Source organism: Crocodylus siamensis, chromosome 4 (assembly GCF_052110815.1).
Source record: "Crocodylus siamensis isolate JL-2025a chromosome 4, ASM5211081v1, whole genome shotgun sequence".
NCBI classification, from domain to species: domain Eukaryota; kingdom Metazoa; phylum Chordata; order Crocodylia; family Crocodylidae; genus Crocodylus; species Crocodylus siamensis.
The window spans coordinates 105,769,813-105,789,965 of NC_143398.1; the positions used below are offsets into that span (position 1 = coordinate 105,769,813).

Here is a 20,153-nt window from a genome sequence, read left to right on the forward strand (position 1 = left end):
TTAAACTTCATTGCTGAACAACAAGAAAGATTTCTACACTTCCCTGCCTTTCTGCCATCTGACACCACCAGGGAAGGAATCCTGCCTAATCTGCATTCTCATGGACCCAGAGGAACAGACTTCCACCTACAGCTTCGTTTGTGCAAAAATGAAGTTTATTTTCTACCTATGAGGACTTCTAACCATCTTTAAGTTCTCCGAGCCTCAGAAAGGGAACGTGTGCCCAAAAGCTTGCAGATTTTTTTTTTTTTTGGCGATTTCATAGTTGGACTAATAAAAGGTATCATCTCTGAACCAAGAGCTCTAGAGTTTTGCATTGCAATTATTAATATTTACTTTTAGAGAAGGCCAATTATATGCTCAAATACTAATTTATTAATTTTATTTATTGGTAAGAGTTACCGATATTGAGGTACTCCCTTACTTGCTGATTGGCCAATTTACAAGTCACCTTCTAGACCTTCCCCCAACTCCTTAGAATTTTCATGTTAGCTTTTTCCACCTTAAACTGTGCAAGTCAAGTCAAAACTCTCCAGCATCTCTTTGAATAAAAAAAGATATTTGAGGTCTTTGGTTTGAAGAGCTTAGTAAGCATAGGCCTTCAACGTTCAGTAGCTTATTTGCTACATACACTAAGCTATAGGCAAATTATAATTCATTTTATGACTTAATCTGAAGTAGAACAAACTCTGAGTTAGGATAGTTTCATAGTTTCTAGGGTCAGAAGGGACCTGAGCAGATAATCTAGTCTGACCCCCTGCCATGGCAGGAAAGAATACTGGGGTCAAATGACCCCAGCAAGATGTGCATCTAACCTCCTCTTAAACACCCCCAGGGTAGGAGCCTGCACCAATTCTCTTGGAAGCTGGTTCCAGACCCTAGCCGCCCTGACTGTGAAGTAGCGCCTCCTGATATCTAACCTAAACCTACCCTCTGCCAGCTTGTGACCGTTATTCCTGGTCACTCCTGGCGGTGCTCGGGGAAACAGGGACTCCCCCAATTCTCCCTCAGCCTTCTCTTTTGGAGGCTGAACAGGTTCAGGTCCTGTAGCCTCTCCTCATAGGGCCTGCCCTGCTGTCCCCTGATCATACGAGTGGCCCTCCTCTGGACCCTCTCCATGCTGTCGACATCCCTCTTGAAGTGTGGCGCCCAGAACTGGACGCAGTACTCCAGCTGCGGCCTGACCAGTGCCACAGAGGGGGAGGATCACCTCCTTGGACCTGCTCGAGATGCATCTACGGATGCATGCCAAGGTGTGGTTGGCCTTCCTAACTGCCTCTCCACACTGCCGGCCCACGTTCATCTTGAAGTCAATGATGACCCCCAGAACCTTTTCCGCCTCCGTGCTGACAAGAGGGGAGTTCCCCAACCTGTAGGTATGGTGCCGGTTGTTCCTCCCCAGGTGCATCACCTTGCACTTGTCTGTGTTGAAACCCATCCTATTCTCGTCCGCCCACCCTTGTAACCTGTCTAGGTCTGATTGTAGCCTGTTGCATCCTTCCAGTGTGCCCACGTCCCCCCACATCTTAGTGTCATCAGCAAATTTGAACAGGGTGCTTTTCACCCCCTCGTCCAAATCACTGATGAAGATGTTGAACAGCGCAGGCCCGAGGACCGAGCCCTGTGGAACCCCACTGCCCACGTCCTTCCAGGTTGAGAAGGACCCATCCACTACAACCCTCTGGGTACGGCCCTCCAGCCAGTTGGTGACCTATTTGACAGTGTGGGTATCTACACTGCAGTCCCCCAGTCTCTTGATGAGAACGGGGTGAGAGACAGTGTCAAAAGCCTTCCGGAAGTCCAGGAAGACTATATCCACTGCTACCCCTGCATCTAAAGATCTGGTGATCTGATCATAAAAGGCCACCAAGTCAGTCTGACAGGACCTGCTACTGATGAACCCATGTTAGTTGCCCCTAGGCATGCAATCCCCTGCTGGCCTCTCCTGGATGTGTGCCAGCATAATTTTCTCGAACAGCTTGCCTAGGATTGAGGTGAGACTAACCGGCCTATAGTTTCCTGGGTCCTCCTTCCTGCCTTCTTTGAAGATGGGGACCACGTTGGCCCTCTTCCAGTCCTCCGGTACCTCACCAGAGCACCACGAGTGCTCGTAAAGTTGTGCCGGGGACTTGCAATGACCTCGGCCAGTTCCTTTAGAACTCTAGGGTGGAGATCATCCAGGCCGGCTGACTTGAATACCTCCAACCCCTCCAGAAGCTCCCTATCTAAATCCTCGCTAACCCATGGCCCAGGTGTGCCTCCCCCAGGACCCAAGGGGGGCCCAGCAGGGAGGTGGCTGTTCTGGTCCCTACTTAAGAAGACGGAGGCAAAGAAATCATTAAACATGTTAGCTTTGGCATCTGGTGTGACGATCAAATTTCCCATTGTGTCCTGCAAGGGCCCCACATTACCCGGGACCTTCTTTTTACCCCCTACATATTTAAAAAAGGACTTCTTATCCTCCTTAATCTGGGAAGGTAGTCCCAGTTCCATCTCTGCCTTGGCCTTCCTAACTACCCCCCTACTTCCCCAATTAAGTACAGAATAGTCCTCCCTGGTGATGACCCCTTCTTTCCATTGGGTGTAAGCCTCCTTTTTAGCAAGGAGACATTCCTGGATGCTTTTGGTGAGCCACGGAGGCTTGTGTGCTCTCCTGCTCCCTTTGATCCTCATTGGGACTACCTTCCTTTGGGCTTGGAGGATCGTCTCCTTAAGGAGCGACCACTCTCCTTGGACACCTGGCTCCCCTCCCCTCCGGGACCTCAGCGCTTCTCCAACTATCCTCCTTAGCTCGTTGAAGTCTGCCCTCCTAAAATCTAGGGCTGCTGCCTTACTGCATGCCTTTGCCACCTTGTGCCGGATGGTGAATTCCAGCAGGCGGATGATCACTGTCACCCAGGTGGTCGAGCACCCGCAGCCCCCTCACCAGGTCATCACCCGTGGCCAGCACTAGGTCCAACAAGGCATCTCCCCTGGTGGGGCTGTGCACCTTCTGGGTTTGATGGAGGTCCTGCACTCTGGCCAAGAACCTACGGGAGCATTCAGACCTGGCTGACTGTTCTTCCCAGCAGATGTCTGGGAAGTTCAGGTCCCCCATGACTACCACATCCTTAGCCTTCACTACCTTTGTGAGCTGACCCAAGAATTCCTGGTCAAGCTCTTCTCCCTGGTTGGGAGGTCTGTAGTAGACTCCCACCGTTAAGTCTCTTTCCCCTCAACTGCCTTGTACTCTAACCCAAAGCACTTCAGAGTGCCCCTCCCCTGACTCCTTGCTCATTGACGAGGATGTGTATTCGTCCTTAATATAGAACGCCACGCCCCCACCTCCGTTTCCTATCCTGTCCCTCCTGTACAGCCTATAGCCCTTGACATTCACCGCCCGATCATGCGTTGCGTCCCACCATGTTTCCGTAATCCCCACTATGTCCGGGCTGGTGTCAGCCAGCAGGAGGGCGAGTTCCTCGTGCTTGTTGCCCATACTACAAGCGTTTGTGTAGAGGCATTTGAGGCCTCCTGTTCCTTTAGCTGCTGAAACAATAAGACAATGCTCTCACTCGTTCCCTCTCTAATTCCTGATGGCTGTTTACATCAAATACTCTAATCTCCTACACATAAGGTGACAGTTGGGTTTCAGATGGTATCTAGGTTTCTGACCAGCTGATACCTTCCCACAACCTTTCAGATCTGGCCTTTCATTTAAAGGTCAGTTCCGTCTCATTTATCTAGCAAAGTTACAGGAGACCAGACAGTGACACAAACCAAGTTGGCATCCTGTTATGTTACTAACTGTACAAGCTTTCCAAATAACCACAGAAACTTCTGACAATGACAAAGAATGAAAGCAGAAATTCTACACCATTTTATTTGAGACTGAAGATATACATGTGCTTAGGTACTTGAACCACAATTTAATTTTAGTTTTTCAACTCAAACGTTGACCTTTATGAGTCCAAAGGAGTCATTCAGTTTGATCACGGTCAACCAAGTATGTTACATAACGGTAAGAGCTGGCATGATGAAGTGGCAGTAAAAACAATCAAACTAATAAATAAACTAAAAAATATAGAAGGAATCTGTGGAGACAAGACTTCAGAGTAATTCCAAATCACCAGAAACCCCAACTGTTGCAAATATAGACCTATTATGTCCCAGACCCAACCCTTCCAAATGGAGAGACGCTTAATAATGGCACTGTTGCACAATTCAACATGAAGCAAATACCAAAAGTATCTTGAAGTGATTTTTTCAAGTTCTACCAAACAGCATTTCTTCTAGAAGACTGTTCAGTAGTGCTGAAGATTCTGCTGATTTCTGCAAAAGTCTGTTCCAGATGGCTTGCTAGGGAGGCAGAAATGCAATTTCCCATTTCTATGTCCTAAAAGAAATGTAATTTCCCATTTTTATGTCCCATTTCTAGGTAAGAGCCATTAACTGAAGAAACAGAAAAGCAAATTCTTAGTTCATCCCAAACCCAAAATCCTCTACAGTTACTTAGGTTAGATGGACTAAACTACTAGATGTCAATTTACTAGACTCTTGGAAGTAGTATAGGCTGCAGTTTTTTCATATGCATACCAGAAGCTCAGAAAAATAGCTTTGTAACATAGCTCTCTCCTCCAAGAGCCCTTTCAGTGCAATATCACCTTCCTATACCATTATACCTCAGTCAGGCCTGGTTACATCCCACTGGTTCCCAGAAATCCCCTGGATCCCCATAACTCACCTTATACAATCTATAATAATCTCCACTGACCTTCCTTACTCCACTGGTGTTAAAATCCAAGTATCAGATACAAATCTCTCTAAGTCATGCTATGCACAAGTTTGTCTCTCCCCTCCCCCGCAATAGCTGAATCACTCTCTCAACATTTTAACCACTCTCTCCAATACAAGCAACTACAACTACACTAGAGATCCAGTTAGGTTTTTTCTCCCTATCCTGTTCTCCCTTAGCAATTACACAATATGCCTCTGTATCCTCTAGTTCTGCAACAGACATGAATAGGGACCTACTTAAATCACTGTTCCACGATTTTTGCAGAAACCGGGGAAAATGGTGTTTTCCACAATTTTGCATGGAATCTCCTGGAAGTCAATCAACCAAGCTTACCAGAATACAAAGAAAGCAGAGATAGATCCCTGAAGCCATAAGGCATTTTTACAAGTGCTGTGGGATGCAGCACTAAGCACTTTAATTAGCAAGCCACGCTAATTAAAAGCTCCCATGCATCAGAGTCCCTGTCCTGAAAAAATGGTGGTGGGGCTCTCTGAAGTAAAGCTCATAGAATGTGTTTTATTTCAAAGTGCCCTGCCACCATTTTTTTCAGCACAAGGGTGCAGATACACATGGAAGGCTGCCAGAGGACATCAACTTCTGTGCTCTAGCAGACTCAAATCAATGTGCGCTGACCCACTGGACTTCCAGTGCATTGGAGCAGGCTCCCCACATGTCCGTAGGAACTGATAGAGCACATGGCTTAAGACAGCTACTGAGACACTAAACTAGTGATTTAGACTCAATGAAAGCTCCTATCAGGAAAGTGAGAGCCAGATGCAATTCTTTTACGAAGCCAGATGCAATTCTGCAGCAATACTTCAGGTCTGAAGATGAGTGAAAAGAATCCCAAGAAAGCTAAATTCATTTCAGCTCAGGATCATGTAAGCCAGTTCCCTGCGGGAACCCTGTATGCAGATAGTGGTACATTATTTTGCTCATCGTGCAATGTGCCCCTGGAATGTGTTGTGGCAAAACAGCATTGATTGACATTTAGAGCATGAATTGCATAAAGCAAAAGGTTGCTGCAGATACTGATGGTCAGAGCAAGAAACAATCAACTATGTCCTCTATCTTTAAAAGAACCACTGAGAGCAATGTGATGAGAAGAGAGGCTATATTTGTGCTAGTGGAGGCATTCAGTCGCCAACATTCTTCTGGAGAAAATTGAGGAAACTAAATTTAGGGACAACTTGAACAAACATGCCAAACACTGGCAGTTTCCCCATGTGTGAACAAGCTTCGCCAAGTTTATCTACCAGGAGCAATTGCTTCGCATGTTCAGTCTACAAAATCTGCATTGGCAGAATATGAACCAATCTTGATTGCAGCAGACGAAGCAACAGATGCCCAAGATAAAATGTGCAAAACAATTATTTGCACCTTGGAGCTGCACAGACCACAACCTACCTGTATTTCCACACAGAGCCGGTTCATCTCATGTCTGTCAATTTTTCTACCATGGCATAAGCTGTAGTGAAGGCTCTTGTAAACTACAGCTTAGAATTTAACAAGATCTCAGCACTTCCGTCTGATAATGCAATGTATATGTGCAAAGTTTCTCTAATGTGGTCCATGGAATGATGCCCAATGCCATGTGCATCACCTGCAAAGCACACATTCTTTCCTTAGTAAGTGACATCTGGTGTACATCGTCCTGATGTGGACAGCAGTGGACAGCCTGGTTTCTTCTAAACAGCATTCACACATTGTCTGGGCTGTAAGCTTCAATACCGAGAGTCCATCACCAACATGGGTAGCTACATGCGACTGTCTCACTTCCACCAGAGCCAGTTCTTACAAGGTGGAATTTGTAGTTTAAGCACAGTTCATTACTACACAAAGAATATGAAATACTACCAGCACTTTGTGTACAAGGAGCTTGAACTCACACCTGGCACACAGTGCATGCTTAAACTACACAATCTTTTAAGACAGGGCAACACTGAAGATCAAGTAAAGTTTGTGGTGGAAAAAGGGATCCAGTTCATGGAGCTTCTAATGTTGAGAATATCAGTGAAAAGGCAATAAAGCAAACTGTGACAGGAATGGTCACCTGCCACACATGGACAAGTAAGCAACTGTGAAGAAACTAAAGATATTGGCCAAATGCCTAAAGGCATCACAAACCATATCACATGATTTTTTCTTTTCTTTTTTTTCTTTTTTTTGAGGGGCAGAAGGTTAGGGCAGAGGTGAAAATATGCAAAAGGCAGGGAGGGACAACATAAGATGAAAGATTTCTGCTTTGCTACGTCTCAAAATAGGAAGTAGTTCTTTCTGGCAGCTATTTCCATCTTCTTATGCACTGGGTCCTAGAGAGAAATGTTGCATTAGGTCAATCATCCATCCTTGACAATATACATAAAAAGAGAACCAACTGGGGACGCAAGTAAATACCAAACTAAAAACATCTATTTGGAACTAGACTTTAAATTGTTCCTTCAGGTCCCAGAAAACAAACAGGACATGTGAAAACTTTTTGTACAATGAAGGTTACATATCAAAAGATACATATACAAGCTGCTACAAATGCAACTGTTATATTGTTACAGAATCATGTAGCAATATCATTTGTTAAGTACAAGTACAGCAAGTGATCCTGCTTCATCCAAGGTCAAAACTGGGGCAATTTAGCTCATTTGTATTGCTATAGAATCATATCCCAATTTTCCTCTTTCAAAATGCTAAAATATATGTTTATCCATACCTTGAGACCATTTGCCACTATTCTACTTTCTACCAGAGGGAAAACAAAATAAAACCAAAATCATGCACCATGCTCTGCCATTCCCATTCCTCCAATTTCTTGGCCCCCCTGTTTGTTAAGGACAGAATGTTTTGGAAGAGTTAAGCACCTGCTGTTAAAAGTATAATTTGGAGTTAATGCACCCCTTGTCAAACCTTGAGCATGGGGACACACAAAAGCTAAGAGCACAAAGTTCTTCATGCAGGGCTTGCCAGAAGAGGGATGTGGAATCTGTAAAACAGTATGGTAGGTAGAGCATAACACACACTAATTATATCATTTTACCTAAGCAGTTACCCACAGAACATCTTATAAATGTATTAGAGTTCAGATTATTTTGGTAAATTGAAATGTCAAATCTCATTAAATCAAAAGAGAACTTAGAAGGGTGGAATTCTCAAAAGGATTCTGCTTTGAGTCAAGTCAGATTTTGATTATTTCAATGGGAGTAGAATGGCTCAGACTCCAAGGGTTTTTGAAATTCTCACCTGAAGTTACAGAGTAAACAGATATAATGCTAGAATTACAAATTTAAAAGAAAAATTTCAAAACAGAACAAATTACAGTCCTCTTGTACAGCAATAACCTTACTCAAGCCCTGTATTAACACAGCTGATATTAATATCAACAGGCAACTAAACAGGTCCTTATTGATTTATCATCCAAAATAGGTTGAAAACTGTCAATTTAAACTCAAAAAGAAAAGTCATTACTTACACTGGAGTAAATACAACTACATGAAAATTTGAACCCACACTTGCATTTGAATTTAAGTGTTCATGTGATCCATGCAGAAGTCAGATCCTTTTTGACTAACATAATCTGTTGGAATGATGCATATTCCTCCTTACACCATACAGTGGTATAAAACTTAACACAGAAGTTACTCTCAGGCTCAATACTAGATACAGTTCTGGTGTACATCTTCAGTGTCTGCCTTTTTTTTTTTCCCTTGCCTTCAGTGATGAACAAGGCTTGAAAGGCTAAATCCTCTCCCCATCCCCAACACCACACATGTGAAACAACACAGTTTTTTCTTGAGTTTCTAGCCTGAAGAAAACTCAAGGAAGATAACCCCTTAGAGGTTCAGAACACTGGAATATCATCGAAGGCAGTGCCAAGGTTGATGCTAGAAGTGATGCTAATTTTAGAAACTGTTTTTGATTTGTGTTACATTCTCTATGGAAGTCTGAGGTGTATCATATCTGTTCAGTGGTCACAGGCAGTGCAGACTTGACTGTTACAAAAAGTTTTGGAACTCCAATGTTATTCAAGTGAACTGTTCCAAGGTAAAAGTTTCAGTCTGCCATCTCTGGACTTTTGCATCCAGGTAGGAAATAGGAAGGGAAAAATACTGAAGGCTTGAATCCTACAAACTGAGTCCACTAATTTGAGGCTCTTGGATGTGGAGGGGGATGTGGGCAAGGTCAAAGTAATTCAGATTTAGAAGAGTTTAATTTCAACATATTTATACAAATAAGGAACTAAAAACTATTCTGCCGGATTTTAACTTTCACTGACTGCCACAGGGAAAAAGAGGAAACTGAAGGACCATCAGGGTTGTTTGTATATGACCCCTCAACCAAAAAAAACAAAAACAAACCCGAGATATTGCTGCTAAAAAAAATTGGTTTTACATGCATGGAACATAACATGCCTACCTTTAGATGGATCCATACCAAAATATTCATGTGTGCATGGACCCACACGCACACACTTCAAAGTTCTTTCCATATATTAAGTCACATAAATAACACCTATGAAACAAAGTGTTTTAAAACTAATTTCCACCTCTTGAAAATGACCAGTAGCATAACATTTCACAAACTATGGCTCATGGCCTACTGGTGGTCTTCAAGACCTTGCTATGCAGCCTTGCATGAGCCCTTCTTCCTCAAAAGTTTGATGATATGGCTACATGGTGATCCACAAGAAACTGAGGACTGGGAGGGGTCCAGTGAACCACTGTGTAAAGGCAGTTTGGAATCCTAATTCTAATTTACCATGAGCTCTGAAATTACCATATGGTAGTTACCAAATTACAAACAGGAAATAACAATTTCATAGTTGGTAGGGTCGGAAGGGACCTGAGCAGATCATCGAGTCTGACCCCCTGCCATGGGCAGGAAAGAGTGCTGGGGTCAAATAACCCTGGCAAGGTATTTATCCAGCCTCCTTTTAAAGACCCCCAGGGTAGGAGCCAGCACCACTTCCCTTGGAACTTGGTTCCAGATCTTAGGAGAGACTTTCCCCCCTAACTCAAAGTGGCTTTGCCTTTGGCACACCTGAGGAGCAGGAATCAGGTAGGGGACCAAAAGCCAGGCAGGGGAAACATAGCAGAGGATGGTTTTGATCCATCGACCTCTGCGTTATGGGCCCAGCACACTCCCGCTGCACCACTCTGCTTGGGCCTGCAAGAGAAAGCTAGTTTATCAAATCAGTTTGAGCTTCCATCTTTGAGAGGCTACCAACTCTTTCACCACAAGTCATGCATTTCTCACTAGTTTGTAATGGATCTAGGCATGCAAGTTTCCACTTAGGTTGCCAACATCTGCAAGCCCATGGAAAGGCCACTCCTAAAGAAAGAGAACAAATGTTCTCCTCAACGGATACCTACTTCTATATATACACATCTGTTATCCAAGGAGTTGTATATAGTGACATGTTTTCTCTCATATTATCCAACCAGCAAAGCCATAACATTTCTATTTTAACATTATTAAAAAATGTAAATAGCTTCATCCTTAATTCTGAGATTAAAAATGTACATTTTAAACAGCTGACTGCTGAGGATTTCTATGCCCATGCCATGCCAAGAAGCATGTTATTCTTGTGTGAAGACCACCGTTTATTAAACTGTCACTTTGTGAAAGCCACAGCAACTTGTATCTTGTGTTTAAAGGGCTTTGTGATTTGTTTGTATTTATCACAATAAACTTGGTCCTGTCACTAAAGACTCACCACCATGCTAAAGAGAGCTTGGGTTCCAGTACTTGAGTCGGAAATCACTGCTGACACATTTGAGCATCAGTGGAAAACTTTAGGGTGCAGAGAGAAGTTAATGGTCATGTAATCAACCCCTGGAAAACACATTACAGCCATACCCTTACAGAAGAGCATGGCTGCAGAGCACTTTAAAAGTGCCTGACCATGCAACAAATCTGAGCCCCCATTACATGAGGTTCACATGAAGATACTCCAAAAAGGAGCTAAGATGGGGGGAGCTCTGGGGCACTCCAATCAACCTAACCCCACCCTCCAGCACAGGCTGGGCAAATCCCAGATGGAACTCCCTCCCCTCCCTTTTCCCCCCTCCCATTCTGAAGATACCATCGTAGCTGGGAAGGGAGAGGGGCAGGGATAAAGGAGAGCAGCTGCAGACATACAGCTGCTCTAAACTACAGCTCAATCCCCCAACCCTCGGACCCAAAAGTGAATGTCTGTTGGGTTGTGGGGGTATGCTGTAACTCGTGGTGCTTCCTGCAAAGTACCATGAGTTACAGCAGGGAGCTGCATGTCTGTCAGTCCCTGCAAAGAGCCATGGCATACCTTGCCTATGCCTGAAAGATGGGAAGCTCCAAGGCATATTAGACATCAGTCATGTATTATATTGGAGCAAGCCAACACAGATTTAAGAAACTGTTCAACATGTCCTAAGGTCAAGTCCAACTGTGACAGAGATGGTTATATAATTTAGAAAAAAAAAGAAGTAGGCAGAATAATCCTTATGGGGGGAGTATTCAAAACCTTTGTAAAGGCAACATTCTCTCCCTTCAAAAAATTAGACTACAGAATAATTAAGTAATTTTTTTTTTTTTTTTTAATATCTGGTACTAATTGGATAATGGACTATCACACCTTTTTCTTGCAAACGTGTTTTTTCAAAACCATTTTAGCTAGAAAAATAATGTATTAAGATTGTGTCTTTGTCCATAAGCATATGAAAATACCATATAAATTGCATCTCATTTCATTACCTACAAGGATGAAGGACCTGGCCATCACAAGGGCAGACCACAACATTACAAGATAAAAATTACAATATGTGTTGCTACTGCCCTGGTAGTCACCACTCTTAGGCGCTGTCTGTTGTACTTACTTTTGATTAAGGAGTGTTGTGACTGGAATAAAATGATTGATGAGACTACTGAAGTATTCAATAAATCAGAATAGGAGACTGAATTAAAACGTGAAAGATGTGCATAATATCAATATTATTCAAGCAAAACCCCAAACAGCCAATAAAGGTATTCTTATGCAGAACTTCTGAACAATGTATGATGACTCTACTGGCCAAGTATCATCACGGCTTCAGGAGTTGTGGTTCTGATCCACATGAACTCCTCTTGTTCAGTGACAGCTTCCTCAACTTAGGCTTTTATACCTTTTTACAGCCCTCTTCTGTATATCCCATATATGGTCATGATCTAAATCCTCATCAATTACCTTTTACAGTGGTTATTTCCCCCCCAGTCTGTCACCCACATCCTATTTCTTTTCAACTTACTTCTCACCTACTGAGCCATCCTTGGGCTTATTTTGCTTTCCTATTTTATGTTTTTTTTCTACATTCTAGCTATCTACATTTTGTTTTGCCTACAAAAATTGTTTATGTTGTCTGCAGGTTCATCTCACTTACAACTAGTGGTGTCCATTTGACAAAATGGCATCAGTCATGTCAAGGCAGCTTATAGCCCTACACGGTCCACATGTGAAAAACCAGCCCAAGCCTCAGAAAAAACTCACCATGATTATATAAGTATCATATGAAAGGAGAGGGAATGTAATGGGGGTAGAGAAACCAAGATAAATTTTACAAAATAAATATTGGGAATTCCCAATTACCTCTAAATTTGGCCTAAGTCAGGAAATTAACTTATCAGAGAAGTCATGGCAAAACTGGATTTTAAATAATCAATATGGAGAAAAAGCATAACAGAGTTTTAGTTAAGCCCCAGCAGGCATTAACCAAGGAAAAGACCAAAAACAAAACTGAACAGAAGAAAATGTAAAGGGAACAGATAGGTCAACGCTGACATTTCTATGGACAGAAGAGTCCTGAAAGAGAAGCAGCAGGGCAAGGCCACAAGAAGGCCAGAGTTGATAAGTAGGGAGGGACAAATGTTCAAATGGTGTTGAACATACAGATAAGCAGCTTGACAATTTTGCCATGAAAATAAAAGGGCGAGAAAAGTTACAAACTGAGCACCATGCAAACTAAGGTCTCCTAGAAGCTGTATTTTGCAATAAACCAAATTCTGGGGGTAGAGAATCAGAGAATCCAGCAAGGATGACATTGCATGTGCCTAAATTGGGGATGAAGGTCTGGAAGAGTCATAGGCTGCAAACAGATGTTCCGTTTCTCCAGGAAGAAAGCCTGTTGTCCCAAAAACCTAGAGATGTTCACGTCGATTGTTCTGCTTCAAGTAATTGTGAAGTATGCCAACACTACTCCTTCCCTCCACATGTCTGTGCATCTGGGTGTTAACTGGGGCTCATTATAGGGACAAGCTCATCTCACTGCGCTCTTCCTGGCCACCTACTGACAGGGGAACAGCAATTGCAGCTTGCCAGGGCTCTGTGTAAGCTCATCACAAATGAGATATTTGTGTATAGCCCTAGCCATGCAAATCATGGAAACTATTGTAATAATAAAGGCTATTTCTAAAATGACAAGAATTTGGATTCCAGATGCCTGGGGAAGGAAAATGAAGAAGCTGAACTTGGATATATCCTGTAAAGCCTTACACCAGTGACTCCCAAAGGGCATGCCACAACACACTGGTGTGGAGTGAGAGCAAGACAAGTGTGCAAGGGAAGTATGCCATGAGATCCACCTGTGAGAGAAAGTAAATTTGTTCTCCGCCCCTATTCAACACCCTGCACCTGCCCCAGCTATTCCAGCAATGCCTGCAGCTGTTCCTCTGGAGTCTACTGCTGCCTTCCCCACATCCAGGTAGCCCCTCTGCAAGCCATTCCCTTGTTTCCAGCACACTGCTGCAAGGAGGTGGGTAGGTAAACACACAGATGGAGCTGCACTTTGCAGCCCAGGCCATCCTCTCCACTACTCTATGCTCCAAAACTGACAGAAGGGACCACAGGTGACTGCCAGAGTGCAATGGGGGCCGCCCTTCCCTGCTATGGTATAGACCAGTGGTCAGCAGGGGCAGTCAGTGGAAAGAAAATGACACAGCTCCTCTTTTTTTTTTTTTTTTGGTGTCATTTAATGCTCCCACTACTCCCAAGCCACAAAAAGTTTCCAGACCAATGGAGAGCCCTGTGGGCCAGACATCATGGCCCCATGGGCCAGAAGTTGAGCACCACTGCCCTAAAACAATCCTGGTAAGCAGACATTTTTAGACATTAATCATCTAAAATATGACACATTAACCACTTACATTGAAACTGTCATTTGGTAACTTTGAGCAACATTAATAACTCCTATAACAGTGATCCCCAATCAATCCAAGGTACTTAAAATATTTGTAAATGTTAGTCTGAACATTCCTCAACCATTTATACTCTACAAACTATGCTGGACATGCATGCTAAAAGCTTTTAAAACTGTAGTGTAGACAAGTTGACTGAAAAAGACTAGATCTAGATCTCACTTATACCTGAAGCAGGCATTAATGAAATGTCATTATATATTATTATATTACTTAAGATAAAATTTTAACATGCATTTCCAATCACATGGCTCTTTTCCCTACACAGTTCTATTACCTAGAAAGTTATTTATTTTAAAAATCTACTCAGTATCCAAGTTGGCATGAACAGAATGTTAAAAAACCAAGAATATTTCAGATACATAACATGTAAATGGATTTGCAGTTCTTCTGTAAATTACAAGCCTGAGCTTCACATTTAAAGACCCACAAAAGTAACTCAATGCTCACACGCACCCTCCACCACGAACACGGCCTTATTTAAGTATAGAGGCTATCACTCAACCAGGCATTGGGGCACCACCCAGTCTGCACATCTGCTCAGACAAAAAGGTGCAATCATCATCTTACACTTACTGATTCAACCTAACACACTCAGGAAACAAATCTCTTTATTTTATTTTTTTTCAAAATTCAAGTTGCCCCAGCTACACAGGAGCAATATTGGCAGGTGAGGCACTAGAACAATAGGGCCAACCCTTCTGGCAGGCCTACAACAAAAGCCTGGCACCCTCCCCCAGTGCCACACTGATCATCTGCCCAATCTGCTGTTCTGCTTTCTGCTCCCAGGCAGTGGCTGCCTGTGCTATATGTGGCAACCATGAACATCAGATGGCCACCCCTGTATGGCAGTACCTGGTCACAGGCCCAGTCTGTTTTAGAAGTGCCAAACATACTCTTCAGATGTCAAGAGACCTATTCTTGCAACATTACAATAATGCATGCTACTCAGTATTGTATCACATGATAACTGGCTGCCATGCAAAAGCCAGCCTGCTAACAAGCTTCCAGTAATTTTAAAAGAAGAATTCTCCAGTTAAACTGATCTCATCATCCTAGGAGTGACATTTCCATCCCACATCATATATAAACGTTTGCGTTCTGGAACCGTTCTTCCAACACCTTAAACTTGAAGACCAGACGTCATAGACAACTATTGTTTCTGACATGAAGTCCACTGAAATCTTTTATTCACTGTTTAAATTACATATATTTTTAAATCCCAATATGTTGTTAAGCTCAATGATCTCCTGTTTTACACAGCATGCCACCAGTTAAGTTTCACACATTAAAACATCTTTGGAGCCCCAGATAAGATTTTTGTTTTAAAAAAAATAAATCAATCCCATATACTTTTCTCCACAACATGGACAGAAGGCCCAGTTAAGACTGGTTGGATAACTTAAGTATGCGTTCCCATATTTTAAACTATTCAGGTGTTTTTAAATTTAACCTTAAAACAAGAATTATTTCAGTTTGCACTAAGTTCATTTGTCATTCATATGTTGTTCCAAAACCCTTGTACTTGTTTTCATCTTTCAGTTACTGATACATCTCTCCAGAAATTCTCTCTCTTTTTAATTTAAAAATGCTGTTGGGGAATGCTGAAGAACTCCTTCAAGGAGAAAGTTTTACCATATCTTTATCCAGCTGATGATACATGATGTCATGTGTGCATGCACATGCGTGCTTTAATTTTAAGGCCACATTTAGCTTAAAGCAACTGGAGCATATTATATGCCCATCATGTTCACAGTTGCCTTGCATCACTTGGGAAGTACAAAGCAATTCAAGCATACTGGTGAATTTGGGCCTTCAGTTAATTAGTGCAGCAGTCAGCAACCTTTTAGGCTGCAGGCAACTGAGTCAGAGGGAGGCAGGTAGCTGGGCAAATGCTAGGACCCAGCCATGGCTGCTGCCGCCACTGGCCACTGCTGCTGAACAGCATAAGGAGGGTACCAGCTGCTGGCTTTTCCCTGCAGCAGCATGGAGAAAACAACTGCTGCTGAAGCCCCCTGCTGCTAAGTGCCACCAGAGCTCCATAACCACAGGCTGAGGTATAGATTGCCAGCCCCTGTACTAGTGTACACCATGGAGCTTTCAGGAACAGTGACAATGAAGCCAACCCTATGGCAAATGGCCAACAATTAAACTCTTGAGAGACATCTAGCTCTCTCCTACCACCATTCATTTCAGCCAAAAGAAATGGAGCACGTAAACAGCTGAGAGAAAACTGAACCTACCATCCGCTCATGTCATAATAGAGCCGCTCATGAATGATCTGTGCTAGTGTTACAAATACCAGAAAGAGACAGCATAATCTTCATACATACAGTACCATCCCCTCTATCATTAAAAGAAAAAGAGGGGAGTGCCTAATTTCCATTTCTATATTATTATTTTGTGCATCTTTTATCATTTGTCCCTTGCACACATGTTACTACTTCTCTGAACAATACTAATTCTTCCTCCTTTATTCGTATTAGTCTTTCCATGCACTTTCTTTGTCAGGAACAGACTCCTTTCTTTTTCTGTCATTCTTTGACGCTTGGAAATTGAGCCATTTGCTTATACTGCTCATGAAAATCATCAAATAACGTTTATAAGGGGGCCTGAACCTGCTGTCCTGTTTATAAGGCTACTTGTACTTCTGCTCCCTTTCTGAAGTGAGTGAATCCCCTTCATGTGTCAGACTCTGTGCCTTTACTTTCCCCAGGTTTGAACTGACCAGTTCTCTCACTCCTGGACTGAGCTAAGCCACAATTTGCTGTGCAACAATCAAGCTAATGCAGTAGGTCTGACTAGGTCTAGTTCTTCTCTTTGGGAGCCTGCTCCTCATAGATTATACTGTGATCAAACTTAATTTTAAAATTAAGTTAATATATTGTTAAGCCATCAGGAGAGCTAGAGAAGAAAGGTTTTAAACCAGTATGCAACAGGGGTGGGCAATTTTGGGGGTGGCATGCTGGTCAACACCCTCCTCACCCACCCTACAACAGCCCAGAGCCCACTCGACCTTGGGCTCCTCCCTGCCACCCGCAGCAGCAGAGCATACAGCTCCAATCCATCCCACACCCTCTCTAGACTCACCCCAGCCAAAGCGGACAAGCTCTGGACCAGCCAGGACCTACGCACACAGCCCTGACCCCAGTCTGCTCTGCACCTGCTCCGGACTGCCTGCACACAGTGAGCAGTGGTGGCAACAGCAGTGGCCAGGCAGAAGCTACTGTTGGGTGCAGGGCAAAAGCAGCTGCTGCCCCCTCACTGCTGCCAGGTCCTTCTGCTACAGCCACCTAGAGTCTGTGCACAGCCTGTTCTGCAGTTCCTGTCCACTGCAGTCACCGCTACCACAGTGGCACCTCCCAACTGGGGAGCAGTGGCAGTGAGGAGGAGCCACAAGCTCCAGGGAGACCGCAGCAAAAAGGGTCCAGCAGGGGTGAAGGGGAGGCAGCTGCTTTTCTGCCCAGCTGCTGCAACTGCCGCTCACCATGGGCAGGCAGTCTGGAGCAGGCCAGGACTGTGTGTGTAGGTCCTGGCTGGTTCAGAGCTAGTCTGCTCCAGCCAAGCCAAGTCCACAATGGGTGCAAGGCAGGCCAAGGCTGGGGCTGTGCATGCAGGTCCTTGCCAGTCTCCATAGAGCTGGGGCCAACGATGGCAGCAGTCGGAAGGAGCCACCAGCCCTTGGGCTGCCTAGAAGTGGAGTCCAGCCGCAGAGCTACCCCAGTCCCACTGAGCACCTGTGACCAGCGGGACATACAACAGACCAGACAGCATGTGGGCCAGGTGGGACTGAGGGACATGCTGTGGGTTGGACAAAGTCCTTCTGCAAGCCGGATCTGGCCTGCAGGATCGATTTTACCCATCCCTGGTCTATATGCATGTCTGTCTTTCCTAGGAGCTTACCATCTCCTGATGAAATCCTAGGCATACCTAACATTCTTCACATGTCCACAACAGGTGTTCAGAGCACACACATAATAGACAGAAGTATTCCTTTTTAAATTACTATAATGCTGTGGTGTACCTAGGTTATGACCTTTTTCCTAGACAAAATGCATTTTACAGGTTAAAATGATAGCAGTCTTCAAGTTCAGCAGCTCCGATATTGCCTTTCATGTCCCTCTCTCCAGGACCCTTCATCCCAATAGCCAGGTCAATACACAGCATTCATAAACTGCTAGAGAGTAGCTCCAGTTCCATCACACCTACCTATTAAAAATATCTATTTCATTCATTTCCATCACCATGTTTCAGTTTTTTCAGGATGAACTTTTGTATTACAGAATAGAACAAACAGGCAATTACATCTGCTAAGAAAGAGATTAAGGGAAAATTGGTTTAAGAAGCAATTTTTATCATCCAATACACTACTGACAGAGTACTGAAGTTCTGCTACAACATGCCTATTGCCTAGAAATGTTTTATAGCCGTGTCAAACACAAACTAGATCCCTATGATGAAAAAGCACATTTGCTTAAGGACGACTTCTTCAAGAGGTTCTCTATTTAATTCAAAATCAAAAAGGTTTAGTTAAATACCTCATCTAAATTTAACCAGACTGATAACATGTGGACACTACAAGTATGGACAGACGTAACACTGAGAACACTCTAATTACCCTATAAAACCCAAGAATCTAGACATGCATGCCACATTAGACCAGTTGAAATTTCCTGGAACATTTCAAAAAAGCACACTGGGAAAATTATGTACTAATTTGATTCTCCTTGAACCAGTTTAGGGTTATGTGTGGACATAGAACATTCTGTGCCTAGTGTCTGGTCAGTCCTCTGGACGTCCTAAACTGCACCACTCCTCACCCCCCACAAACCATACTAGGGCTCCCCTGGGATGTGATTAGGGCTCTACTGCCTACAGAAACAACAGCTCACATGGCAGGGAAGCAAAAAGCCTCTGTATCAGTTTCAGTTCCATGCTAGGGACCCTGGGCAGGAATCTCTGCCTTATCTGGGATGGTGGGGGGTGGAGAGGTAGCCAGGTTCTGGAGAGGGTGAAAGTAGAGGGCTTTATGGTTTGTGGCAAGCAGAGGTGGTTGGGCTGTAACAGTAAAACACCTGTCAATTGCTGGGTGGAGAAAGAAGCCATTGCCCAATGGGTATTTAACAGAACAGAATGGCTGTCAATTCTATACTCAATGAGAAGTGAATTAGTCCATCAACTGTTAACTGTTCCTCCCTCTCTGCCTGCACCACATACCCTGCTTTCAAGGTTCCCCCTGCTCACAGCTCTATGCAACTGCTGGCAATGCAAGGTACTCACAGCTTTCTAAGGAAAGTCCTTTTAAACCTGCAGTGTGAAGGGAGGCTATGGGAAGTCTCAAAGCAACCAGCTGCCTTGCAATGGCACGGAGGCCCCCCCACCCTGTATCCTCCCCAACACAGACACATGCCTGGTCACCCTCTGTCTGGGTACCACCACAGAGTCCCATACTGTGCAAACAAGCCCAGGCAGGATGGGCAGGTGAAGCAGGCAGGGGCTGCCTGAAGGCTGGTGCCCTTGCAGACTGCCCAACACAGAAACATCACTAAACTTGGAACTTCCAAGCCACTGTTCCCCCCCCCACACCAACTAACAGGTGCCTCGTGCAGCCCTCCATCTTTTTTTGCTCCCTCGCAGAAGCCCTTTCCTTCCTCATCTATGCCAAAAAGTGAAACCAATCTGTGAAGTTTGTCAAATAAAAAAAGAAACAAAATACCAGAGGGGCAATAAAAAAAGCCATCACGGCACAGTTCCATACAACTCTCACAGCTTACCTTTGCTCTCTGCCCTGCAGCTACCTCTGGGTCAGCACGAAGTCTGCTGCACGCTTCACCCATGCCCCTATTGGGGAGGGCACGATCTGCCCAACCCGGTAACACCAAGCCCTGCTCCTTACCAGGGGCTCCTGCTGCAACCACCCTGGGCTATCCTCAGGGGGGGGGGGGGGGGGGGGTCTCCAAACATATATATGCCTCTCGGCCTCTTGAAGGCTCAGATCAAGTATTGTAATGTGCACTGCATCCTTCAGCCCATTGCCTGCTTTGTCCCATACCTGCATTCCCGGTAAGGACAAACCTGGTGGAAGCAGAGCAGGAGCTGTGCCTTCAAAGCGCGCGGTTAAAACAAGCTTGCCCTGATAAGACCCACAGGCTGCCGGCAGAGGCAGGACAAACGCGGGGCA

General features: G+C 44.2%; 1 protein-coding gene across 3 annotated transcripts in view; it reads right to left on the minus strand.

Moving 5' to 3' along the window:
* Positions 1-20,153, minus strand: part of TRIM24 (tripartite motif containing 24) — a 120,815-nt gene that overhangs the window by 100,005 nt on the left and 657 nt on the right. The gene's annotated exons all lie outside the window — the stretch shown is intronic.